Source organism: Atractosteus spatula, chromosome 12 (assembly GCF_055471065.1).
Source record: "Atractosteus spatula isolate fAtrSpa1 chromosome 12, fAtrSpa1.hap1, whole genome shotgun sequence".
Taxonomy (NCBI): domain Eukaryota; kingdom Metazoa; phylum Chordata; class Actinopteri; order Semionotiformes; family Lepisosteidae; genus Atractosteus; species Atractosteus spatula.
Window position 1 is genome coordinate 6,868,959 of NC_142717.1, and position 26,063 is coordinate 6,895,021.

Consider the following 26,063-nt stretch of genomic DNA (forward strand, 5'->3'; position numbering starts at 1 on the left):
TGCTCTTTTGTTACCCTATTCCTTGCATGGTGTATTTTCTTCAGTATGACCCGTTTTCCCATAATCGTGCAATTGGTTTGCTCGTGTTGTGTTATTGTTAACTGTGAACTTGTTGTACACCAGGGGAAAAGGTATAGGTAAGGTCGTCGGGTTACATTGTGCACACGTAGTGTAGGTTTGTTTTCTGTCTAGGCACACAAGGTTAGGGGCGTGTGCCTCTCGGATATTTTGGTTCTGGTTAGTTCAGTGTAGGGAAGCTAGTGTGCATGAAGTTGCAAAAGACCCTTTCGTTTTTGTTTGTGTGGGTTAGTTAGGTTAGATGTCACTGTATTAGCTAGATCTGTTTGGTTTTGTTAATTTCTTTCCTTTGGCACTGCTCAAGTTCCTTTTCCGTATGCTATTGTGTCCTGTATACGTACCAGTCACTTATTCACTTTTTTAAAATAAATAACTTTTGTACAAACTTTTGTGGTCACGCTTCTTAAGTCCCTCACCAGAAACCCACATGCATCCAAACCCATCCTAAATGTTACACCCCTTTACCCCTAGACACCTGGGATCGTAACAACCACAGCTGCCCATGTAAAGATAATGCTTGAATGGAAGATGTGTGGCACACCTAAATATCATTACACACTTTCCATCATCTAGTTTGCAGGATAATACATTCATTTACTTACTCATTTTCTTTTCACTGTTTGTGTTGAGATTGTTAAGACCATCAATGAAGAGAAAATGTCCTCCCTTATTTATTGTCACTTTAAATATCTCTCAAAGGATGTGTCATAGCATAACATAAGTGATTTTATTTTTGTATTAGTTGAGTTCATAGCCATTTTGGTGAAAGATTCATAACTTTTTACTGGGAGATACACCTTCATTAACCATGCTCTCTGTGTACTCAATAAACATTTGAACTCAATAGTAGCAAATCCCTGTTCTACAGTAAGAAATAAAAGTAGTACAGTAAATATTTCTTATTTAGTTTTAGTTCTGTGAGGATAAGGCTCAACGTTTTTTCTATTTTTAAAATAAGGCAGGATGTGTTTTATCTATGTCACCTATCACAATGATATTTAAATAATATGAATGCAGTGATCGTACTTGCATAAAGATACAGTCTAGATTAGGGCTAATCCTTTCAAACATTTACTTTATAGGGTTATGTTTTAAGAAGAAATTAGTATAGCTTCTATAATAACAAAGATTACCAAGGGGGAAAACTTCAGAAATCCAATAACAAGCTTACATTTTGTCAATACACTATCATCAAGGGCATAGGAATAATTGGATTAGTAGCCAGCAATAAAATATCAACAGCATGCATACATAATTTGTGCTGAATCTTAGCTACTGGAACGACTCTGATACTGAAGGTGACCTTACTGCATTTTCAAGTGATCAGCTGTCTAAAGACTAATGGGGAGTGCATTATTAGTTGCTTTGTTGAAGCAGCATAAATTCTATATCAGTGTTGACTTTTTTAATTTAAACAAAATATGCATAAATTGTATATCCCATAAGGTTTATTAATAACTGCTTTTTGAACACATGAAAAGCTACTTTTGTCATTACTGGCCTGTAAAAAATGTCACATCTTCAATTTATGTACATAATTCATATATAGTCTAGTGTGCCAACAACATGGTCCTATTTTTATGATTACTGGTTTGTGATGCTGCAGGTTCTCTAATGCCTCATGTCAAAGATGCCACTCTTTTGTGAACTGTTTGTCCTACTCATTAAAAAAAAAGATTTGATTTATAAAACAGAAGTGATACACTTACTGTAAATTTAAAATTAACATGTAATATTTTTTGTTTAAAAACATGTCCAACAGGGCAGCTGTAGCTATGATCTGTGACACTGATGATGTTTTATGCCTTTTTTTTATTAAATGGTTGCGTAGTGTAAAATTATAATTAATATACTGTACACAGCGTATTCAGCCACAGAAATAGGGATGTCATACTGAGGTTTCAGATTCAGTTTGCTCATTCAAGATTGCTCAGGAAATATTATAAAATTTTAACAGAATTTGAAAATGGAAATATTAAGATGCGGTTTCTGGGAAATATATGTGTTTTGCCCCAGTTCCATTCTTATTTTAGCTGGGGGCCTGCAGGGAGTTTTCCATTAGTGCTAGCGCTAAGTTGATTTTTGGAATTGGTTTTTAAAAGTTACCAGAAAACCCTGTTAAGGAAACAAAGTGGTGTGATAAATTTTAAAAAAATAAAAAGTGGATATAGTTTACTGTTTCCAGAACCTTTAAAACATTTATTCATTTAAGGTTTGTATTGAGTCATAGACATTGAAACATGTTTATAGAAAAATAAATTATGGAAAAAAAATTCCATTGTTTTTAGACTTGATATGTATTGTAACTTAGTACTTTACTCATTCTGTTCATGCAAACAGTGGAAATTACTAAACCAAAGAAAGATCCCAGTTGGGTTGGAATATGACCAAATATCCTTTTGAATAATTAGTTAATCAAAGCTGACTGATGCATAAAATGGTACAATTTTCAAGATAGCTTCCTTTATAAGCCTACCATAATTAACAATTATGCATCATCTATAAATTTCATTGGATGGGAAGTGATTAGCTATTGTTATCTGACCTGGATATGACAGCATGTTGTTTTCTCATCTCCTGAATCCAGATGAGTTATTGTCTAGTATGGTGGCTTGCCTGCTAGAGACAGTTCTGCTAACTCTGGATTAAATATCAGTTTATATAGTTCAGAATCCCCTCTTTGAAGATGTATAGTTCAGATGGAGGAAATGAGTAAGAGTCACCAGCTACAAGACCACAATACTACATTTTCTAAAGAATTTCCTCAGGTTTCTGTTTTCTGAAATTAAGCTAAAATGTATTAACCACTACAAAAGTAAGCCGTGAAACTCTAAAAAATGACTCTTTTATTGTCTTGTTTCTGTTATAGATACACAAAAATCAATGCAGATATAATCTAATTATCCACGTTCTTATTAAATTATGTCATTCAGATAATGCCAGCCAGAACAGAAGTGTGTCTAAGAGAACTACTGGTATCTTTCAATTCTAAGTATGTGGTTTGAAAACACAATCAATTAATAAATCTTTCAGAGCTGCATTAGAGCACACAATATGTTCCGAGTATCTTAGGATATGAGGAGGCTTCATTAACCTTATTCAGACCACACGTGAAAGACGTTGCCTCTAGAATCTTCCAAGAACTTTGCCTATCCTAGTCCAGTTTGCTTAAGTCAACTTACCGATTTCATCTTGGCATTTAATGGGCAAGGTTTTTGACTTTGTAATTTTTTTTAATTTATCTGTATCCATTTCACGTCATTTTGATCCAACAATGATCCCTTATTCTTTCTATGGGTTTAAACATCGATGTCACATACTCTTGGTGCTCTCTGTATTATCTGATTATCCTAAGCATACATATATTCATACTCTCTTGGGTCATCTGTATTTTCCAGATTATTTTTACATTCAGGGTCCAGATTTCATATTTGTATAGTATTTCATACATTAGAGGTGATACAAAAGGTATCTCCCCTTAGAATCATAATTGATCTTCTAGATGTTGTCCAACATCTTATTCAGTTCTTATTAAGTTACTGTTAATAATGGAAATGTGATCACTTTCTGTCTGTGGTCTGCTTGTATGCTTGAAGTACTTGATGTCATACCTGTACTTTTTTGTTTGGTGGAAATATAATTGCCATTGGTGAAATATAGGTAGAGTACATTGCATCTAATATTAAACTACATATTGAACAAAGAATGTGATATGGTCCTGGAAACACAATCTCTGGTGCCTTTAAATACAGTACACTATTGTACTTTGTGATGGAATATGTTTGTGATATTATTATGACAAACTGATAAATTAAGAATAACTTTGCAGGATCTTTACGTGGGTTCCTGTTTAATACTTTATTCGTGTTTTGCTGTTAGTCATAATCAAAGTTTTAACTCAATTAAGTCCGCTTAAAAATCTGTTAAGATGTTCATGACAAGGCAACAATAATATAATTATGAATGCATAAGAATGTGGAACTATACATAAATCTACAGTAGCAGCAATTTGGGTTTGTTAGAAATTTCTGCAATTATTAGATTTTTGCCTCTGTGATAAGTGAGTGAGGAGACCTTCTGCAGTGTAATAAGGAATTGAGTCTGTAATTCCATTATATACTGTAAGCCATAAGTCATCAATATTAGTTTCAATAATAGATTTTATTCTCTGCAGCTACTGCGACTAGATCTGTATCTGTTCTGAGTACTCATATTTATAATTTAACAGAAGTGTTCTTTTTTTACATGCATAATACAATGTGTAGTGCAGGTATCCTTTTGTTTGCTTTCTAGTATGTTTGCAGAATAAATCCCTCTTATTTTGTCTTATTTTGAAGTCCAGGCTCAATTTGTTGTATTATCTGTTCCTTTAGAAATCAGAGGAAATGTACTGTAAAACAGCCAGCTAATGATGTTGTTGCTTTATTATTAGATAATTGGAATGTACTATTAAATATTGAATACACTCCTTTGCGGTTCAGATTGACATTGTGAATTCTAACTGTTTGTACAGGGTACAGCAAAACCAAACAGTGAAGGCACTCCTTAACAAGTGAGACAAATTCATTTCTTCTGCATTTCAAGAAGGTCAAACAGTTTCTAGAATGTTTTTTTTCATATCTCAAGTAGTTCATGTTCTTTATCATTATGAACAATTGAAAAAAATATTTTCAGGGTGGTTACCAGACATTGAAGCATTAATATCAGTGTATTGTGATATATTATACCACTGAAGAAGGCTGAGCTGTAGGAACACAAATACATTTCAGTGGACTAAAATATTAAACTACAAATTATATTAACTACAAATTAAAATCAGAGAGAGCTATTGATACCCAATTAGTAATAGTAAATACTATTAGTAGGTAATAATAATAACACAATTGTGCAACAATTAAACTTCTATTTTTACTGTGCTAACAACAATAATGCTGCCATTCTTAACATAAGGAATGCATTTTCAGGAACGATGACAGGGAATTTCTTCCTTACTAGCGTCCTTCAGCACAACTCATGAAGTGACATGGGATTTTTGACAGTGGATGACACCTGGGAATACAGCACAGCACAAAGCAAAAACTGAACCAACAGAATTAGTTAACACTTACTAAAATACATTATTGCATTTGTACTTCAAACAAGATAATACTGTGACATTATAATAATACATACTGTACCTTGGGAGCAATGAAGTAGCTGAGTAACTAAATTTAGAAAACTGCCACACCATCCTCTTATACTGTACAATATGTACAGTACATTGTCTGCAACTGAGCAACACAGTAAAACTCTCAGAGCACATCGACTACAAAAGTCATTATCGCAGGGAAACTTTAATACACAATTCTCCAATCTCACAGCTCTACTGTGTGCTTTAGTAGCCTCAAGGGGAACATGCTTGTTATTTGGGGATTACTTTATTGAGCTCTTAGGCTCGATTGACATCCTAGAGCTAACCCCCAACCCCTTAATCAAAGTAATATTTCACTTTCAACTCATTCATAGAAATTAATCAAATTACTTTTCCACAGCAACAATTATATATATATATATTGCATGTATTCAGCACATAAATAACAAAATATGAATGTGAAACTTCAGCCCTGTTACAGTGTTATACTAGATGTAGTATAGAATTAAGTTTTGATGAGCTGGTACCAGGAGGAGTTAAATACTTAGAAACAAACCTTTGTATGAGAATAAAAAAATTGCAGATAAAATATATGTATTTTTTGTTTTCACTAGACACAGCTTTATTAGAATAAAATGTAAATGTTACCATTTGCAGTTATTGATCCCATAGATTTGTAGTAAAGACATTCACATCTGTCTTAGAATTGATTTAATTCAGTATTTGTACTTTTGCATTTGAGTCTATGAAGTGTAAAACAGGAAAATATTTTTAAAATGTGCTCTTAAATTGACTGTATTCATCTTTAAATTAATTGAAAAACATGTATAACTCAATGCCCTTACCTTCATTAAGCCTTCAAAGTTGTAACTGATATAGAAATGTGAGTTTCTTACATGAAGATGTTTTTTGAACATTTTTAGAAGGTCACAAACTATATTTATGCAAGATAATGGTGAGAATTAAACTTTTATTTATAAACTGCAAAGGACCAGAACACAAACAGTACTCTTCATAGTAAAGAATCTGAGATTCTGAGTTTATTAACTAAAACAACCTCAGGCTAGAAACCTAAAATATAATAAACCTTCCCTGAAACATATCTGCAATATCCCCATTCTTAATTACAGTGGAAGGTTAACTCAATAACAAATTAAATGCTAAGGAATACAACAGGAAATTATTTAAAGGCCTTAAGGAAAAAATAGACCTGCTGGTATCTATGACATTTTCCCTGTTTTTAAAGAGCACAAAAGTTATTATTCATTCTGCATCACATATATGTTTTCTATACTGTAGATCAGATATTACACTCTTGTAGGTTATGCAGTACTTTTTTAAAGGTTTAAAATAAAACATGTAATTCCTTTAGCTTTGTTTTCAAAACCAATGAGTTTCATCTACAGTATTGTATTTTTCAATACAAAAATGTAAAATATTCGTATTATTATTATTAACTTACAACAATGGCAAACACCAATAACAAATATAATTTCAACACATACCTGAATTATTTTTTTGGTTCTTAGTTTTGTTCATTCAGCTTGTAATAGCTTGCTTTTCACCCCTAACATACACTATATACAGGATATATAGTTGCAAAGGAAATTGGCTAAGCAGATTAATCAATAAGTAAAATAAATAAATAGTGATAACATCTCAACTTGTAAGGATTTTGCAAAGAATATATCTGAGCCGTTGGTATAGTTAAAGGCACATGAATTATTTATCTATCACAGTTTAGGGAACAAAGTAATACTTCAGGAACACTTGATTAATAAATATTTATAAAAAAATACCATACAGTACACACACTGAACAACATACTGTACAACATAAACAAACAACACACAAGTTACCCTATGTACAAATTCACAAAGATGGCATCCTAGAAGCTTAATTTTCTAACCACCCAGAAAAACCCCAGACAGCGACCAAGTATTTGATTCCTAAATAAAGGTTACAGTGGCCAAAAGAAGTGATAAGATTGCTTCTAAACTAAGCAGAATACATCCTGTGGTTTAGTCTCTCTCTCTGTAAAACTGGATGCCACCATACAAATGGGAACCTTTCTCCCTGTTCTTAAATTCACTAACTAACCAAGAGTAGACATTTCTAACTAAGTGATTCTTCGCTCAGGAAATCAGAATTCTATAAAACTACAGAATAGTAAGCTCTGTTAACAAGGTTCAAAGACTGAGATTCAACCTGGTCTTCCTGGGTTATCTCAAACAAGGAACTTTCGCCTTGGATCTCTCTCTTGAGTCCTTGTTTGTCCTTCCCTGCTAGACACTTCTGTACTGACCTATAGCTGTTACTATATACAGTGTATATATTATCAATACCTCTGCCCCATGTGTAAAATTCAAACTTAATACCATTTGAGACATGCATGTCATCTAAGAAACAGTTCAGATGTTTTTTTTTTCAAATTTGGTTCAAAATAGACTCCGTGAAATAAGAAGTATATTGTAAGAACTACTGTATAAACAAAAATGGTACAGTATGCGCATGAATAAAATGTGTCTTTTTTTCTGTGTATGTAAGATAAACCATTACTACCTTGTGCAATAGTACTAAGAACAAAGGATGATACGATTTTTTTTTCATGACTGAAAGGTTATACAGTACTTTCACACTTGTAAGTTTTGAGTTTCATTTTATCCTGGAAGTAAGAAATGATTTATTTCTGTTTAGGCAGAAAAATCTGCTTCCTCTATTTGAATGCCAGTTTTGGGGTTTTATTGAAATGCCAGAGACATAATGCATTTTCAGATAAAGAGATCAGAACCTCAGAATGAGATTTGTATCCCTGAAGGCTGTGAAGCATGAGAAAAGGTTTGTACAGGACTGTTTATATACTGTAGATTGTCAAAGGTGGCATTTCCAAACTCTTTGTGTAAATTGAAAACAGTGCAACAATATTAATTTCAGTAGCAGGAGTATTGGCTGCAAATCCCATCTGTGACTGTGCTTTAGAAAACTGAAAAAAATGTTTCTTTGCAGTCTAGGAACCACTTCATTTTTTGTGTTCTTTTTCTGAAAGCTTTCAGAGGAACTTACCCTTAAATGCCCACATCTCATGGTGCACACTATTATATGTAACCACAGTATGTAACTTTTTATGGCAAGTGTTAAGGTGAAATAGAAGACATTACTTTTTATTTCATAATGTATGCTCAATTCAATTTGAAGTAAACTGCAAGATGTTGCTTGAAAGTATTGCCATTAAGTGAACAGTAGCCAGCAGCAGATATGGTGTTATGCCCTGCCCTCAGAAAGTTTGTTTTCTTACTTTAGAGACTAGATAGATAGATAATACTTTATTAATCCCGTAGTGAAATTGATGAAAGGCATTCATTCAATAGGCATTTTAAGTCTAACAGTAAGTAAGGGTACAATTGAAAAATGTCTTCAATTGAAAATTAAGCACAGCACCTGACATTGGCCCTAGGACAAAGCATTAAATACCAGGATGGTAACAACTGTCCAAACACATTACAGAGTCTTATGTTCAAAATCAGTGAACTTTACAATCTACTCATAGGCAAGTTCAAGATCCTATTTTTGCAGTCTTAGCTGATATAAAAATGTTATGCTTCTATGTGCTTACATCCATTGCACATCTATGCTTCTTTGTGTTTTGGCATTATGCTTCTTCAGAATTTAAGAGACTCTTAGTAAACTAGTCCATTACTAATATAACCTTGAAAAATAATAATAATCTAATGAAATGAAATTAAAGAATGAGGAATTTTCATAATTCTTATTATTTCAAATGATTACTTCTAGCCCTCTTAGAACTTTATTGCAGTATTATTAAATGTACTGTAAAGCTTCTATTTTATGCATCTGTATTGTACATCACATATTTCCTGTGCCATTTCTCTCTGGATGTACTGTATTTTAAACGTGTGTCACACTAGCTTACGTAATGGGGTTTTAAGCTATGGTCTGTAATTAGTCATTTGCATTACTTTTATCACTCAAAAGTATTCATCAAACAGAATATGTGTTTGTAGTATACAGTATACAGCCCTTTGACCCCTGTACTTTTGGCAAAGAAAAGTCTAACTACAGATGCAGCCATTCAAAGTGCGCGTTACAGACACGTACCGCAGGTGACGTCGCTCAGTATGACGCAAGATGATGCGTGGCACCGCAGTAAGTGATTGGTTGACCGACAGGGGCACTCGTGGTCCGTTGGTCTGTCGTAGAAAGACAGTAAACGTCTTTGCTGTGCCCGTTGTAGGTATTGAATTTTACCACTGAAGGGAAATCTTAGTAGCTGAGCATAAAAAGAATAGGAGCATACTGTAACGCGTGTGAAGGCCATAAACGATATTAATTTTGGAACATAAACATACAGTGTATAGCTGGTCTTGGTACTTTAAAGAAAAAAATACACACCAGTATTCCATTTCTCCCTAAACATTTTAAGCTTCGAAGTCTTTAACTAACGCGATACCGGAGTCAACAAGCATACTTTTAGAATTTGATTAAAAGGGAATATAATATGGAATCGCGTATCTAAAGAATTTAATAACGGTATTCGTGTGCTGCGACAGGGCTGTGTAGGGCTGTTTCGCCTGCCTGTTCATGTGAGCTGTCTTGTAGACGTGACTACCAGCTGACAGGTTGTGTTTTCGAATCCAGCTGGTGCTGGACTTTTCTTTTAACAAACATTTCTTCGAAAAAATAGAATAGCAATATTATGGACAATCAATTGACTTTTATATTTCAAAATATCGCAACATGATCGATATTTGCGATATTTTGAACATATCTTCCCTTCTGACAGCGGTGCCTGCTTCTATTGTGTGTGTGTGTGCAACAGAGTAAATTTTTAATAGCGTTTTAAGCGAATAGGTAATTAGATTGCTCGTAAACCTAATCGCTTTTTCTACATAAACACAGCATGATTACTCTCTGAAAATGCTTTTCCTTTATTTTTAAAGTAGGCTCAGATTTCAACTATAGATCGTATTATTATAAACTTTCTTGGAAAAATGTATTTTATGTAAACCATGTTTGCTATTAATTCATTTAGGGCTAAAATACGTTCATTGTCTTCCAATCGAGTCGAGTTGACATTGGAAGCCTGCCACACCCGGACTGTTAAACCAACGCATTAGCACGTCAAAGCCCATTGAGGGTATTGAGCCAGTATTGGCTTTAGTATTCCCCCCCTCTCCCCTCAATTCAATTCAATTCAAGGTGTTTTATTTGCATGACAGATGGGTACAAGCAGTGTTGGGTATGTATATTGTAACGCTTACGGCAGACAGGCACTGTGTAACAGCCGGCGCACCAGAGCAGCGCACCGAGGGAGCGTCTGCATTTATAACTTGGTTTTTAAAATTAGTCAAGCAATATGAAGCATCTTCTTTTACTTTTGAGTCCCTTAAATACATTGAACACAGCTTTCTCACCACTTAAGATTGCTCTTGATACCATCCTTACACAAAGCAGAAGGGAGATTTTAGTGCCTGAGCATAAAAAGAATAGGAGCATACTGCAACGCGTGTGAAGTCCATAAACGATATTAATTTTGGAACTTAAACATTCAGCATATGGCTGGTCTCGGTACTTTAAAGAAAACATACACACCAGTATTCCATTTCTCCCTAAACATTTTAAGCATCGAAGTCTTTAACTAACGCGATACCGGAGTCAACAAGCATACTTTTAGAATTTGATTAAAAGGGAATATAATATGGAATCGCGTATCTCAAGAAATTAATATGCAATAACTGAGTCAAGGGACTCAGAGGATCCAAGGCTAGACTGAGTATAATAGGCTTCGGGCTTCTATTGTGACATCTACTGTAAATTACAGAAATGTTAAAAGTAAACAAAATAAAGTAACTAAAATGTGGTCTGAAGTCACCCCTTTAGACACCCCTTTTACTTCACTGGTGTCGGATATAAAAGGCAATAGTCTCCCGTTCTGTCTGCTGTGTGTTGCAGCAGAGGGACTCCCTGCAACTGAAAGGGGCAGAGTAACTTGCATGCCCTCTAGTACAGTTTACACATGCACGACTTTAAAAGCTAGCAAGACAGGTTTCGATTCACATTAGCTGGCTAGCCTTGTTAAAAAAACGAATGATAATGTAACATGCCACTGTTCATGAACAAAGTTATACTGAGATTTCCTAAGATACGCGATTAAAAAATAAATAAATAAAAATTTGAATCTCCTGCGGAACACATTCCATAAGAATCAGTGGTTTTACAGTATATATCGCCTTTAAAGGTGGCTTCTCAAAACGCTTTACGGGATAAAAACAACCAGAACAGCAGCAACAACAATATTGTATTTCGTTGCACTTTGAAAACCAAGTAATAACTTAACTATACAGTACGTGCAAACGTTTCGTATGTTGCTGTCGTGAATGCCTGCGTACCCATAAGTATCTTATTTGCCTTGAGTCTGTCTACAGTATCTCTGTCCCACTACCCCCATCTCTCCCTCAATTCAATTCAAGGTGTTTTATTTACATGACAGATGGGTACAATTCTTGTTGGGAATGTATACTTTGATATTTACACCCGGCGCGGCACCGAGGGAGCGTCTGCATTTATAACTTGGTTTTTAAAATTAGTCAAGCAATATGAAGCATCTTCTTTTACTTTTGAGTCCCTTAAATACATTGAACACAGCTTTCTCACCATCCTTACACAAAGCAGAAACTGTCCGATGACTCACAGTACAAGTGGAAAGATTACAGATTTTAATCGTCTTTAATTTTGTCTTTAATTTTGCCTGTGGAGTGTATCTTATTAAGCTCTAAATTGCATTTTGAGCGCGGTTTTTTACTTTTTTTTAATTGCATTTTGGGCGCGGACAGCACATACAAGGGTTAATGAACTGCGCCAAGAAATTTAAAATAGTATTCTTTAGGTGTGAGGGTAGGAGTGGACCGCAGCAGGCATAATCAGCAAACCAGGAAAACAAAGAACAGGACAGGTGAGATGTGTATCCAGAAAGCGAGTGATCAGAAAAAGGAAATGGAAAACGCAGAAAAAGAAAACGCTTTACAGGATAAAAACAGTAACAACAGTAGTGGCTGGGCAAACGATTTTTTTTTATCGAAATACAAATTGAGATACTGTACTGTATAATGATGTGCATGAACAAAGGTATACTGCAATTTTCCTTAGATACGCGATTAATGCTTCGTAGGAGGAGGCGGTCTTTTCCTCTTGTCTAACAGTCTGTCCACAAACAAAACATTCCTGTTAGACAAAAGGAATTGAAAAAAAACAATTTTGTCAATGAAAACCGGTGTGTGTGTCTCTCCCTGCTGGATGTTCCTCTCACAAACTGCTGAATGAATAAAATAATTTTATTGAAAATGCGTTTGCGATTGTCTGGTATTTAATTTGGTCCCTTTTAACTGTTTTTCGATCTACTGTATTGCTTTGAGATGCCACTTTTAAAGGCGATATGTAAAATAAAGGTTTTTTTTATTATTGTTATAGAGAAACATGATCAGATTTTCCCTGGTTCAGAAAAAAGATCTAAAGTGCTACACATAACTTTCTTAATTCGATGTATTTAAAGCAGTGAACTACTGTAGGTGTCACATAACATTCAGAAATACAATCACGTATTTGACAAATAAAAACGATTATAATCTAATCCTTCCACGTTTGATCCCAAAATCCCAAGAAATATAAATCTTGACGGGTAGAAAGCTATGCTGAAAGTTTATTAAGATGCTTAGAAGACAAAGATACTGTATCAATTTATGTTGCATTAGCCTGATTATGATTAAAAAACACATATAATTAAACACGCGTTTGCGATTTAAATCAGAACACGATTTAAATCAATATCGATTCCATATTATATTAGCAGAAAAGCTTAAAACTACCACTTTTTCACACGCTATTTCACATGCTAGTTAAATACTTCGATGCTTAAAATCGTTAGGGAGAAATGGAATACCGGTGTGTATTTTTCCTTTAAAGTGCCGAATCCTGGAATCTGACTGGCTGACACCCCTCTGAAGTGGTTCCATAAAATCTGGTATACGGAAAAGAAAGCGTTGATAAATACAAGTGTCTTTTAATACACTCTTTGCTGTGCTCTTGAGGATCCTTGTGATATTTTAAGCTCTAGTTGAATGATAAGTGTCGCATTTTAAATCATTTTCGTAGTTAGAAATTATGAAACGCCCTGTTAAAAGCAAGGAAGTTTTTATGCCCGTTGAAGTAAAACAAAATGCCTGACAAAGTATGGCTTGGACAGATTCCAAGTGCTTGTACAAATGTGCTAAAGAAATTATACTTTGAGTATACAGCTTGTCTAAAGTCATCCATTATTAATACTATTAGTAATATCTTCAGTAAAGGCTTTGATGCATAAATATTTCTGATAAAGGTAGGTTGTGTACTTTTGTCCAACTGAGCAATCTTGCTTTCATAAAATATACCAACATTTTAATGACTGATGATTAACATGCTGTAATACACAGTTCAAAATTAAAGGCTCAAATGCTGTACATGAGAGGTTAAGCTCCCCCTGGCGGTTTTACAAGGCGACGCCGGATAGTTAACCACGTGACACCACGTTAACTGCGTCATACCGCGTGATACTGTGACACGCCCACCGGGGTATGCCGCGAAATACCTCACGCATTTTGAATGGCTGCATCTGTATAAATCTTCTACTTTTCTAGTTTTATATATATTTTATTTTCATTAATACCTGATTAAATTTTAATTGTATTTTAATAACTTCTTAATTGCAAATCAAATATTTATTAACTTGAACAGCTGCTAATGTTAACCAGAGAGGCAATATGTCAAAATTATTTCAATGATAATACATGTCAAAGTTAGAAATCTGTCTCAGAAACCTATTGTATCTACTATTTAACATACTGTTTGTCATGTGCCAGTAAAAAGTGTTCTCAAATGCTTTAGTAGCAACCATCACTAAAGTTCACCAATTTTAAGCTAAGCTTGAACATGGCATCTACTGTGTGCCAGCACATCACAAAACACCATGACCTTTGGAACACCTTCAAAATAGAAATGCAGGATGGACCTTATCCAAGGCTTAAGGATGTACTGTATACAGAACAAAAGCAAACGGAGCAACAGTGTATTAAACTGAGGTAAAATGTTTAATATTGACTGAAACTATGACTTCTAACCATTTATCCTCACATGCATTTGATGTTTCCAGCACTTGGTTACTATTCACATGAGAAGGGAAGTATTTTCTCTGGTATTGTTTTAGAATAACTTCACTAAACATCAGATCCTCACATTAGAGAAAGTTATCTTGTTGGAGATGACATTGTAAAATTAGCAGTTACTTCAGTGAGGATTATGCCACCTTCCAGTGTTGCTTTGCACCATGTACAGTACTTCTAATTTTGCAGAGCTTAGATAATATCTTTAGACACTAATGGAAATCAGTGATACTAAGGAACATCCTAAGACTAGATTTGGGATATGGAGTAGTGAAAACTAGTGCTGAAACAGGCACATGTGAATCACTCGTTTGGAAATTTTTCTGTAATATTCTTTCTGAAAATTTAATTTGCTACCCTTCTTTTGCACATTTTTATCAGCTACTGTACTTCTATGCTTTCCGTGTGTGTATTTGAGGTCAGAGTGCTTTGATCTCCATGCTTCAGAGAACTAGCTGCTGCTGGGTCTCATGTTTCTAAAGCTTTCCCCCTGGGATGGAATTGGTGGCCTTGTAGGATAAAGCAATAATTTAATGTATTTCTGTTTCATTAAAATCCCTTCAGCGTGCCTCTTCCATTGGCCTGATAAGCCTGAATTGGAATGATACACAAATCTGAAGCTTTAGTGCCCCCTTCCCAAGCACATGAACAGTTGTTAGATTGAAATAATTTTCTGTCATTTCAATACAATATTATACAATATATAAGATGTAAAGTTTTGCTAAATATATGTAGAAATAGTGTTGGTTGATGTTATCGTGTTCTATACTTCGTGTTTTATACTTGTACATACATACAAAAGTACATATGGGAATGCGGATATTCCAATATTATATTCCAGTATTTGAATATAATATAAATTAGTTCTTGGTTTCAACACATTAGAAAGCATGACAGTGTGAACATACTTGTAATTATACTTTGTGTATAGCTAATGAATCAGAATTACACATACTGTATATTTAGACAGTTCTGCTTTGTAACATTGTAAAAGTGAACAAGATAATTAATATTCCTCTTCTAATAAACCACAGTAAATGCATTATAACCCTGAAATGAGTTATTTGTGAGATACATACAGTATATACAGCACCTAACAAATGCATTCACCCCCTGCCAGTAATATTACATTTGGATTACATTTTACATTTACACAGTTGAAAAATATTAAAAATGCCTATATTGTGTGAATTTTTGTAATTAATGTTTTTTTTTTCAAAATTGTAATCTTTATACTGAAAACTATTGTATGTGAAAGAAGCTGAATGTCAGTAAAACCTGCACAGCAGATGAAAATTTCACCAAGTGAAGTTTTATGATTGCGTACGCATTTATCTGCCTAACGTGGTACGTGGTACCAAATTTTCCTCCTTTAGACATTAGTTTGATGGGTACAGCTGATGGACTGCAGTCCATCTAAATCCAATAAATCTTCTGTTGCTCACGGCCACACGAAAACATTCCCTCTCATACTGTCAGACCACTTCAGTGTTGTTTGGCCTTGTGCTTCAGGTCATTGTCCTTCTGAAATGTGAATTTTGGACTCAGTTATAGATCCTTGGTGACTCAAGCTGGTTTCCTCTTAGATTGACGTGTACTTTGCAACATCCATTCCACCCCCAATCCTGACAAGCTACCAGAGCTTGCTGATAAGAAACGTCCCCTTAACATGATGCTGTCCCATCTTTTCTTGCCGGTTGCTGACTAGGTGAAGTGCAGGGCTAGACCTGGGCCAGATGTACTAGTTTGCAAATAGATCAGAAAGTTCAATTTTGGTTTCATCTACCCCGTAAAACATTCTGCCATATATCTTAATTTATCTGTTAAGGATTGTTTCTTGCCATTTGCCACTCAAATAGGTCATTTTTGTAAAGGGACTGAGATATTGTCAATGTATGAACAGTGACTAACACTACACGCATAGAAGTGTAGGAATAAATTCCTTATGTATCCTGTGTGCATCTTCTACTCTATCTCTGTTTTGTTTCGTAAGCACCTTATGATCGATTTGTAGTATCCATATCCCGGTTGTGATACTGATACAACAGTCTGAGAGAAGATAAGATGACATATCTACTGTAAAGTCAAGTCCAACTGCTTTGATTACACTCAGTCATTCGAATACTTTTGGGAATGCTTTAAACCTTAACTTTTTTTAAATGAATTTGGGTTGTGATTTTCAAGTACATTTTAAGAACCTAAATTGTGCCTGTTCAAGTACATATTCTTGAGTGCTATTGTTATCTTAACTATTTTGTCTGAACTGATTGCAATTCAAATATTTTGACAGCACAGATATGACTAAATAATGGTTTGTAAAATTTAAGAGAAAGGCAATAATAAATGACTTTTTCTTAGCTGCTTGGTTTCACCACACATATCCTAGATAGAAGATGCATTAGATTTGAAGAACTACATTTTTTGTAATGTGGTTTGTGATTTCACAATTTGTAATACTTTACCCATTGTTTTGATCATTTTACACTTTTACAAAAAACAGCCTTTAATATGTATTCTGAAACAGACAGATAGATCATATGGCAAAGCAGAAATACTATTCGTTTATAGTGCGAACATAGCCTTGGCTCCAAAAAACATCAGAAAAAAAAATTATAACACAAGAAAGCAACGGTTGCACTACACAGTTGTACAGTATGTGCGCATTTAGAATGCAGGTTAAAAACAAGTTAAATGCAGGTTAAACTCCTAAAGTATAATTCACATTAAACACTTTTACTTTCACTGTTTCTTTAGGTAGATATTAAAAGCATGCAGCACAAAGAAAGCCACGATAATTTACGCTTGGTATTTTCAAATGGTGCATGGTTAACAATTTCAGTCTAATCTGTGCTTTACATTTTGTAATCATGTGCTAATTTAATGTTGCTTCATACTGTAAGCAAATATATTCTATAAATGACTCCATTAACAGGCTTGGGTAGAAATTTTGTATTTCTTGATATGTGAAATAAGCCCTGTGATGAACTGGTATCCCATCCAGGGTATACTGTATCGTGCATTGCACCTGTTGCCTGATTAGCTCCGGCTCCTCAACGACCCTGTATCAGATAAAACAGGTAGAAAATGGATGGATGAAATTAGTTTCTTTCTACCAACATACACTGCAGGAAAGGTAGTCTTCCTTAAGAGAGTCATTAGATAAAATAATTATTTTCAGTTCAGGATTGTGTTCCACTTCTTATACAGCTCTTAAAGGAAACTGTCATAGCCAAAACTGACATTGTACCTTGCTGTAGTAGGTGGAGTGGCAAAGGCCTTTTATACATATAAAAATAAGATAAGGTTCAATGTTCTGGATCATCATAAAAAAGACAATAATAGTTGGCTAGAAATCAATCACCATGCTGTCATCAAATTTTCTGACAACAGAAAGCAGCAGGCTTTTGTTATTTTCCTTTAGTTTGGTGTTCCCTAACATAAGATATATGTTATAAGATATACAGTACTGTATGCCTTTCTTTTCTTGGTATTCATTATGATTTAGCTGAATATGACAAATCATAAAGTGTGCTGTTTAAGTATAAATATTGGCTACAAAAAGCTACAGCAGGAATTACTTATGGTGCTTTCTTCTGCTTAAACCCCAGATCCTTGTAAAGCATTTTATTTTCATTGATAGGACATTGAGAAATGATGAAAAATATCATTTACTTGGAATTTTTGTGTTGATTTGGTCACTTTTTTAATAATGTTATATTGAAGGGGAATTTCAGCTAACATTTTCGTGCTGGTACTAAAATGTAATAATAATCTGACATTTCATTTAGATTATCTTGGGTTCACCATGTCTGTGGCATTCCACCTTGTCCTCTAGGTATTCTACACCTTAATTGACAGCTGTGACAGGGCTTCACCTGTAAGCATTGTCATTCAGGCTTTTCTTGACCTGGGCTTCAACTCCATCAATCAAATATAATGTGAAAAGTATTATATCCTATTCCATCATTAAAATATGTAAGAAACTGTATTTTGAAAGCACTACATCACATGATTTAGAATGTGGGGTATAGAAATGAACTTATTATTCTACAGCAGCTCTCAGCTCTTTAGCTCTTTTTTCTTGTGAAATGAAAATAGTATGCTTCTTACTGCAGATTTTTTTGTCTGGCATACAGTTGTGTATATGTGTGTGTAAAGGTCTGAGAAATGCAGAATTATATTACACATTGAAATGTGAAGGATTTTAATGGAAATATTGTGAATATTTTCAGACTGCTGCTCCAAAGGATCAGATGAAAATCATGTTACATGATTTGGATCATTTGAAATCTTTTATAATGGTGATCTTAATATTTCTGAACACACCTCAACAATGCTGTGCATTGAACTGTTGCAACCACGTATAACGATTGTTTAAAAATCATATTGTGTTTTACAAATAATTATTTGTGCAATTAATTATTTATACATTCTGGTAATACCTAGAAAGGCTTAATAATAGAAGAATACGTCAAATATATTAAAATCCCAATTTTTATTACAGTAATATAGTGCAAAATAATTTGTGGACAACTGCAGTGCAATAAATGTGTAAATAACGTTTGCAAGCATTCAGCACAAAACAATGGAAGTGTTTGTGACTTGACCATCTGTATTGGGTGAATAAGGGTAAGGTATTGGTTTGAGGTTAGCTGACAGCAAAATATAAAGTGTGTTATTAACACAACACCCTCGTTCCAGCACTGCCAGCATATCACCTTAGTTTGTTTTGTATTTTAAGTGTTCTGTCCTTGTTTTTAGATTCCCCAGTAAGACCCTAGCTCTTCCTCACTCTCTCACTCAAGATTGCTTAGTCGTCTTCCTAAAAAGTTGCTCATTACTTGATCTTACTCACTCAAGTTCCTAGAGTCACTACACCTTTGCTCTGACTCTTCACTCTTTGTCTTCATGGATCCCCATGCACTGTTGTACTCAACTACGTGTTTCCTAAATTTTAATCTTCATGAATCACTATGCACTTTAACACAAACAGGCAGAGGGATATTTAGTCAAACTAACACAGTGTCACAGTATTCAGTACAATCACTTTAGCATACAACCTGATTTCTGTGTCGCCCAAATGCAATCTTCAATTCCTTATTCTTAACCAGATACTAGAGTATTAATTTAGACTGTGTGGTGCCCTTCAGTACAGTAATCACTTTAACTCAATCAATTGCTTTTATTCTTCACCAACCACCTGATCTTCACAAGCAACCAGTAACTTTTCCTATTGCTACCTTTCCTGGCCAATCCTGTTTGGTCAGGGACACATCTGTACAACCAACAGTTGTGTACCTGACACTAGCAGCCGGTTTTCCATTTCCTCTCTCTCATCTCACACTCTGTAAGACTACCTGTCTCTCTGCTGAGTACTTAAGACTCAACTACACTCCTCTCTCTATGCTGCTATCTTGTCAGGTGGTACCTCATTTCTCTAGGTACTAACACCTCCAGTCAGCCCAAGTTCATTTGGCCAAGCATGATCCTCAAAAGTCTACTTGTCCAGCGCCTAAGATGCCTCTTAGTGTCGCTGGCCTGTTAATCAGCCCAGATCATATCTAATCTACTGAAAACTCCCCTCTAGAGTCTTACTCACTTTCCCTACTTCTAAGCTACAGCTAAATGCAGACTTTTCATTCCAAATATGTTCCACTTAGTCTTATAAGCCACTTAATTAGCCCAGAGAAGTGAGCAGTTCCACACAGAGCCTATCCCAACAGCTTCTTACCCTCACATGGGATTTCACTCCCTCTAAGTGGCAATTACTCATTCAAACCAGCTATAACTTTTTCATAGATTTTCTGATTAACATGCAGCCATCTTGACTCAAGGACACACCTCAGGGCCAAGGTTTTGAGCCAAAATGATGGCTTTGGTCACTACTTCACAATGAGATTGTTGGTCCTGCATGTGGATTTGTATTACGTTTGAGGTGCACTTTGTATTGTGTGTGTTCTATTAACTGCCTTTCATTTTTTTATTTTTTTGTTCCACAAAATAAAGGGCATTATCTGTGCACAAAGCTAAGGAAGAAGTGTTATGTATTTGCTTAGCATCATGATATATTTTCTATTTATTAAGTTAAACAAGCTCAGATGATCTCACTGATGCTTTATGTGGGTGTAATCAAGAATTCACATTTCCCCTTCAATAAAATCTAGGTGTTTTTGAGTCGATATTATTGTAAACAGTGCATTATTCTTATTCTGTTATCATCAAGACAGCAGAGAAGATGAGACTGGTTGGTCTCATGTTTCAGGTTTATTTAAAAGGAATTTACTCCAATACATAGTAGACTTGATATTATGCTTGGGGTAAAAAAGTTTAATTCTTATGGGAAGTCATTTATTTCTTTCAGAGCATAACTCTGAAAACATAAACCGTTTAACCAGTATCATTATCATTGTTTAATTATTTTTAGGCAGGTTTTTAAAACTTTGACAAGAGTAATCCCTATAACCTGCTTGCATAGCCATTCTCATAACAGTAAAAATTTGTTGAAAACTATTTTTTTCTTATTACCTTATTTTTTACATTTTAGTACCTTTTAGACCATTCATTTCCTAGAACAGTATTACATTCCAACTGAAGTTGATGTAGTTTTCGTTAATTTATTTCTCTGGTTATAAAATGTATTGTATACAGTACATTACTGAAGCATTTAGACCATGCATTGAGAAAATGCAAAAAGTTTTTTTTTGTAGACTTCATATTTTATTCAAAACCTGAATGTTCAAACTGAATACTTTAAAGGGTAAGATACTGTAAGTAACTTTACATTAAATGTCAGCAAAAACTAAAGACAAACATGGAAATACACTGTATTGATTGCTTAGAAAGTCAGACCTGTGGAATCAATATTTGGTGGAACTTCTTTTGGCAGCGACTACAGTATAGCCAAACTTACTTAGACTCATCATATAGCTTGGTACAAATTCTGCCCATTCTTCTTGACAGATTTGCTCAACCCCTCTCAAGTTGTTTGGGGAATTGCGTATGCACAGCAGTTGTCAAGTCTTTCTACAGTTTCTCAATAGGATTGAATTCAGGATGTTTTATTCTTATGCCACTCCAGTGCAGTTTTAGATCGCCATCCTGCTGAAAGGTGAATTTTCAGCCCAGTTTTTAGAATCTTTTGTAGACTGGAATAGGTTTTAGTTCTTTAAAAGGTTTTAGTTTGCTTGTCCTTTGTTCTCTCCATTTTACCCTTGAATGTGTGTATGTTGTTTGTATAGAAAATGTTAATTGTTACTTCAGAGTATCATAACAACAAGCTTGAAAGCATAAAAAAGCAAGGATCTGAATAGTTTTGCAAGGCACTGTATGTTACCTTATTGACACGAAAGCCGGTCCTGACTCCCATGAAATGTGTAGTAAAGACCCTATGCGGACGGTATAATCCAGAAGTGGCTGGAGAGGGACAATAGGGAAGACATGGCAAGGAATGGATGGGAGGACAAACGGGATGGCAGTGATCCAGTGCTTGGGGGGCATAGCGATCTAGTCCAGAGGGAAGTCCAGAAAGGGGAATCAGGGATCAGTCCAAGGTCCAGGTACTGGGATATCATCCAAACGAACACAAGGAAAATGGATCCATGAACATGGAAGGTAAAACCATTATGAGCCCCGGAATCAGATGCACAGGACACCTGGGGAAAAGGTCTTGCCCTCGGGCTTCTCCTGAGCCCGGTGAATAGGCGGGTCTTTCAACCCATCTTCCAATACTGAGCCCAGAATAGCGGAGACGCCAGGCTTAAATAGTAAAAACGGTAACAAGACACAGGTGTAGAACCTTAAACTAAAGGGAATACAGAAGGGTAGGAGCACCCTCTAGAGGAGGGAAGACTATCGTGACACTTATACAGTAAATATACTGCATAATCTCCATATAAAACAACTCATGCTACATTTCTTTTCTTTTCCTGCAGGCCATGTTGAAAAAAGTGTAGTAGCTTTTTTTTTTGTCCACCATTTTGATTACACAAAAAACAGCATGCTGAGAAAAGTAAAGTCACATCTATTATACTGTATATTGTGGATGATTGCCTCTAGCAGGTGCTGAGGTGTTGGCATTAGCCTTGGGAAGATAGTTATGCAGAAAAAAAAGAGAATAAGACAAAATATTTATACTTGAAGTATCTTTTGTACAAGTTTATTGTGAGACCAACCTGAAGAAATCAGTTTCAATTGGCAATTTTTTAACAGTCCATGTAACTGACAAAAAAGTGTTTTTTTTCTTTTTTGCCCATCAAACAAAAAAAGGAGATATAACTTACCATTACAGCGCCTTTACAGATATACAGTATATAGCATGTACAGTATTGTGTTTCACAGTATTTTTCAGAAATTTGGCATGAGCCATCTGCAAAGGGTAACCAAAGATACTGTATGTATGGATCTCTTGAAATGTCAGAAACATTTCTAATGTGATAGTTTTTGCTTCACCTGAAAGAAAGTATAGAACACTCTGTGCACTGACAGTACACCTAATGATTTCTATACTGTATGTTATGATTATTTATTTGTATGTTGTACTGTACCTGTTTACTTCAAACACTGACTTTGTGAAACAAAAGGACCTTTGTTACAGTATAACAATACATCATATGCTGTATGCAAAGACACAAGGAAAATGGTTCTTTAGATTTTGAAAATATAATTAAAGCATTTCACCAGAACATAATGCAGTTAACGCTTATCAGTTTGTGAAATCTAAATATAATTAAATAGCTCTGTTACTCTCAGTATGGACAAAGGGTATGTAATCTCAGGTTGTTTATTTTACAATCAAAATGAAGTACTGATGTCTTTTTCATGATCATTTATCATTGATTATAATGCTATCGGCTATGTTGTACTTGCCTAGAGCATTATAATTGTGTGAGGACAATACTTTTTAATACAAAAGGGACCTTGGTCTCATACTGTAAATAACATTTTTAACAGTGAAAATGCTCCAGAATACTTTTATTCATTCCTTCCAATTTAGTGCGCAATTATGCTATTTGTTGACCCCTACTTTCTTTTTTGGTAATTTATCTGTTCTTTGTCCAGTGGAAAGCATGCATAAAATACTTTCTGATATATTTAGGTTGATATAGAGATGGATCTGGCTAAGTAAAAGAACTTGAAGGATGGCTTTGAATGTTATTCTAAACCTACAGTATGTACAATAAGGCAGTGAGAAGAAATCTGAAACTGATTACAGAATCAGTTTATTAAAAATAGTTGAATGTTTGAAATTAAATAAGCCTAGATTCCTATTTTGGCACATCAAGTTGATAAGTAGTTAAGTGAAACTGATAAAACATTCTTAGCATTCTTAGTCGTGTAAGAGTACAATTTTTTCTTTTAGGTAGAAAATACAGAAAAAAGCTTTCATGCCTATGGTTTTAGTGATTAAGCTATCATTTTAGGTTACCATTAGGTGTTTTAATTGTAGTTTTGTTCTCATCAGACAAACATTTTCATATAGAAAATTCATTAAATGATTGATTAATCAAAAATTTTAGTATGTTGCTGTAAAAACTGGACTTACTATTTGTACTGCTAAGTACTGCCCTCTATTAGGCTTTACGTGTAATGCAGGTCGGAGTCCTTTCTGTCATGAAAATCAAATAAACTTTTTTTTTTACAAAATAAGCTTACAAATAACAAGGTGTCATCCAGCTTTTACAAAGAGACAAGGTATCAGCTTCAACAACATGTTGGGGTTGCTTGTTCTACGTTCTGTCAGCACTGTAAAAAAGGACTTGTTTTCTTAGTTTGAATATACAATCCCTGTAGTTACTACTTGTGTCTTCTGGTTTATATTTCAGTGTTAAATTTGGAAGAGCCCTTTGAGTTGACCTTTTCAGGACCTTTGCAGATTTTTAAAACTTGATTTCCTCAGAGCCTTCTCTCAACAACAAGAGTTGATAATAATTCCATTTGTTAAACCTACTAGTGTAGGACTTTCCTCTACATCCAGGAATGTATATGGCCCCTCTTCTTTGACTGATACCCGAACAGCCATCCATTTGTAAAACAAAGTTCTCACAATATCCTAATTTAGGTCTTATTGCATTGTACAATTTTAATTAAAGTATCACATATCATATCATTCTATTAATACAACAGATTTGCCCAATGCTAGTGATAGTACAATGTAAAAAATATCTTTGTTTTCCACTTGCATGTTGCAATGCTTTTCCTTGTTGAAATGGCCAAGTGAAATACCCATTTAATAAATTTGCCATTTCCCTTTCATGATCTAGAAGTTTCAACTAATATTAATGTGACATTAACATATTTTTTGTTTCATCCTTGCTCTTTTCTAGTTGTATTGCCTACAAAGAAAATATAGCTTTCATTTCAATATGGTTTCTGTCTAACATACTTTCAAGACTTTCTCCATCTTGTTAATGCAGTAACCAAACCATTTGGGTCACTATATTAAAATATGTATATATTTCCTTGATTTAAGTGTGAATATGTTCTGTACATCAAGTAATACTTACAGTATTTAAATGCTGGCATCCATTCTCTACTTGATTGTATATCAATCATGATCACATTATTTTTTTTCTCTTAAACTCTTATTATTTTAATGTCTGCTTTCTTTAAATTGTAAGTCTTTGATTTGGACTTTACCTATTAACTGTTTTTTCAGGTCTTTAATCAAGTGTTAATTGAAACTCAAGGTTTTGAAGAAATAGGGAGTTATGTACCCTGTTCTAGAACCTACAGTACAACTATTACCTAGAGTACTAGGAGGTTATAAAAAGTCATCCATACTCTACATAAGTTTACATTTTATGTTAATATAATTCAGGGTGCTCAGAGGCAGTTTTATTTTCATCTCAGTATAACCTATGTCACTTGTTCACTTGTAAATCAATAAATTCAAAATTCATATCGCATGCAATTGGATTTGAGGTAGAATCCTGCCTTCATTGCACTTCAACAGTGCATGGTTTTGGATTCCACTGACTTGAAGTTGTTGCCCTTGCAGACCAGATTAATTCTATGGATATGTGTTTTGCAGTGAAGTAGAAATAATTAATGTCAGCTTATGTTTTGAGCCCATGTTGATTTTATGTGCTTAACACAAAATGACATGATACAAATTAAATGACACAGTATGGAAATGTGTTTCTGGAATTGTGGAATTGAAAAACATATATGCATTTACAGTATATGAAGTACTGAGGCTTGGAGCTTGAATAATATGATACATAGAACTAGGTTATTCAATATATTAATCAGTTTGTCAAGGAATGGTTCACTAACAAAACATAGAAAATCTGAAGTAGAATAATCCCATAAGATTTGAGATTTTCCTTTCTTTACAGTAGTTGGAAAACATCTATGAAAGGTCACTGCAGTGCATACTTTATACAAAGAGCGAATGTGTTTTATGCTTAAATGAAGTAATGTTATCAATTATTATTCTTGATACATACATTCAATCCACAGATACCTTTTGATGTTAGTAATGTGGATGCCCGTATGTGTGAGCATACGTTGTATACATGTACACGCTGTTTATATATGTGTAAAGAAAATGCATATATAATATCTAGATCTATCTTTAGATAAATCTAGATAGGTACAGTACATGTATATCAAAATTACCCATAGAATGCTTACGCACCAGTCCA

The 26,063-nt window shown here is 34.4% G+C and overlaps 1 protein-coding gene across 3 annotated transcripts in view; it reads left to right on the forward strand.

The window, feature by feature from the left end:
• csmd3b (CUB and Sushi multiple domains 3b) overlaps positions 1-26,063 on the forward strand; it is a 581,296-nt gene that overhangs the window by 214,288 nt on the left and 340,945 nt on the right. The gene's annotated exons all lie outside the window — the stretch shown is intronic.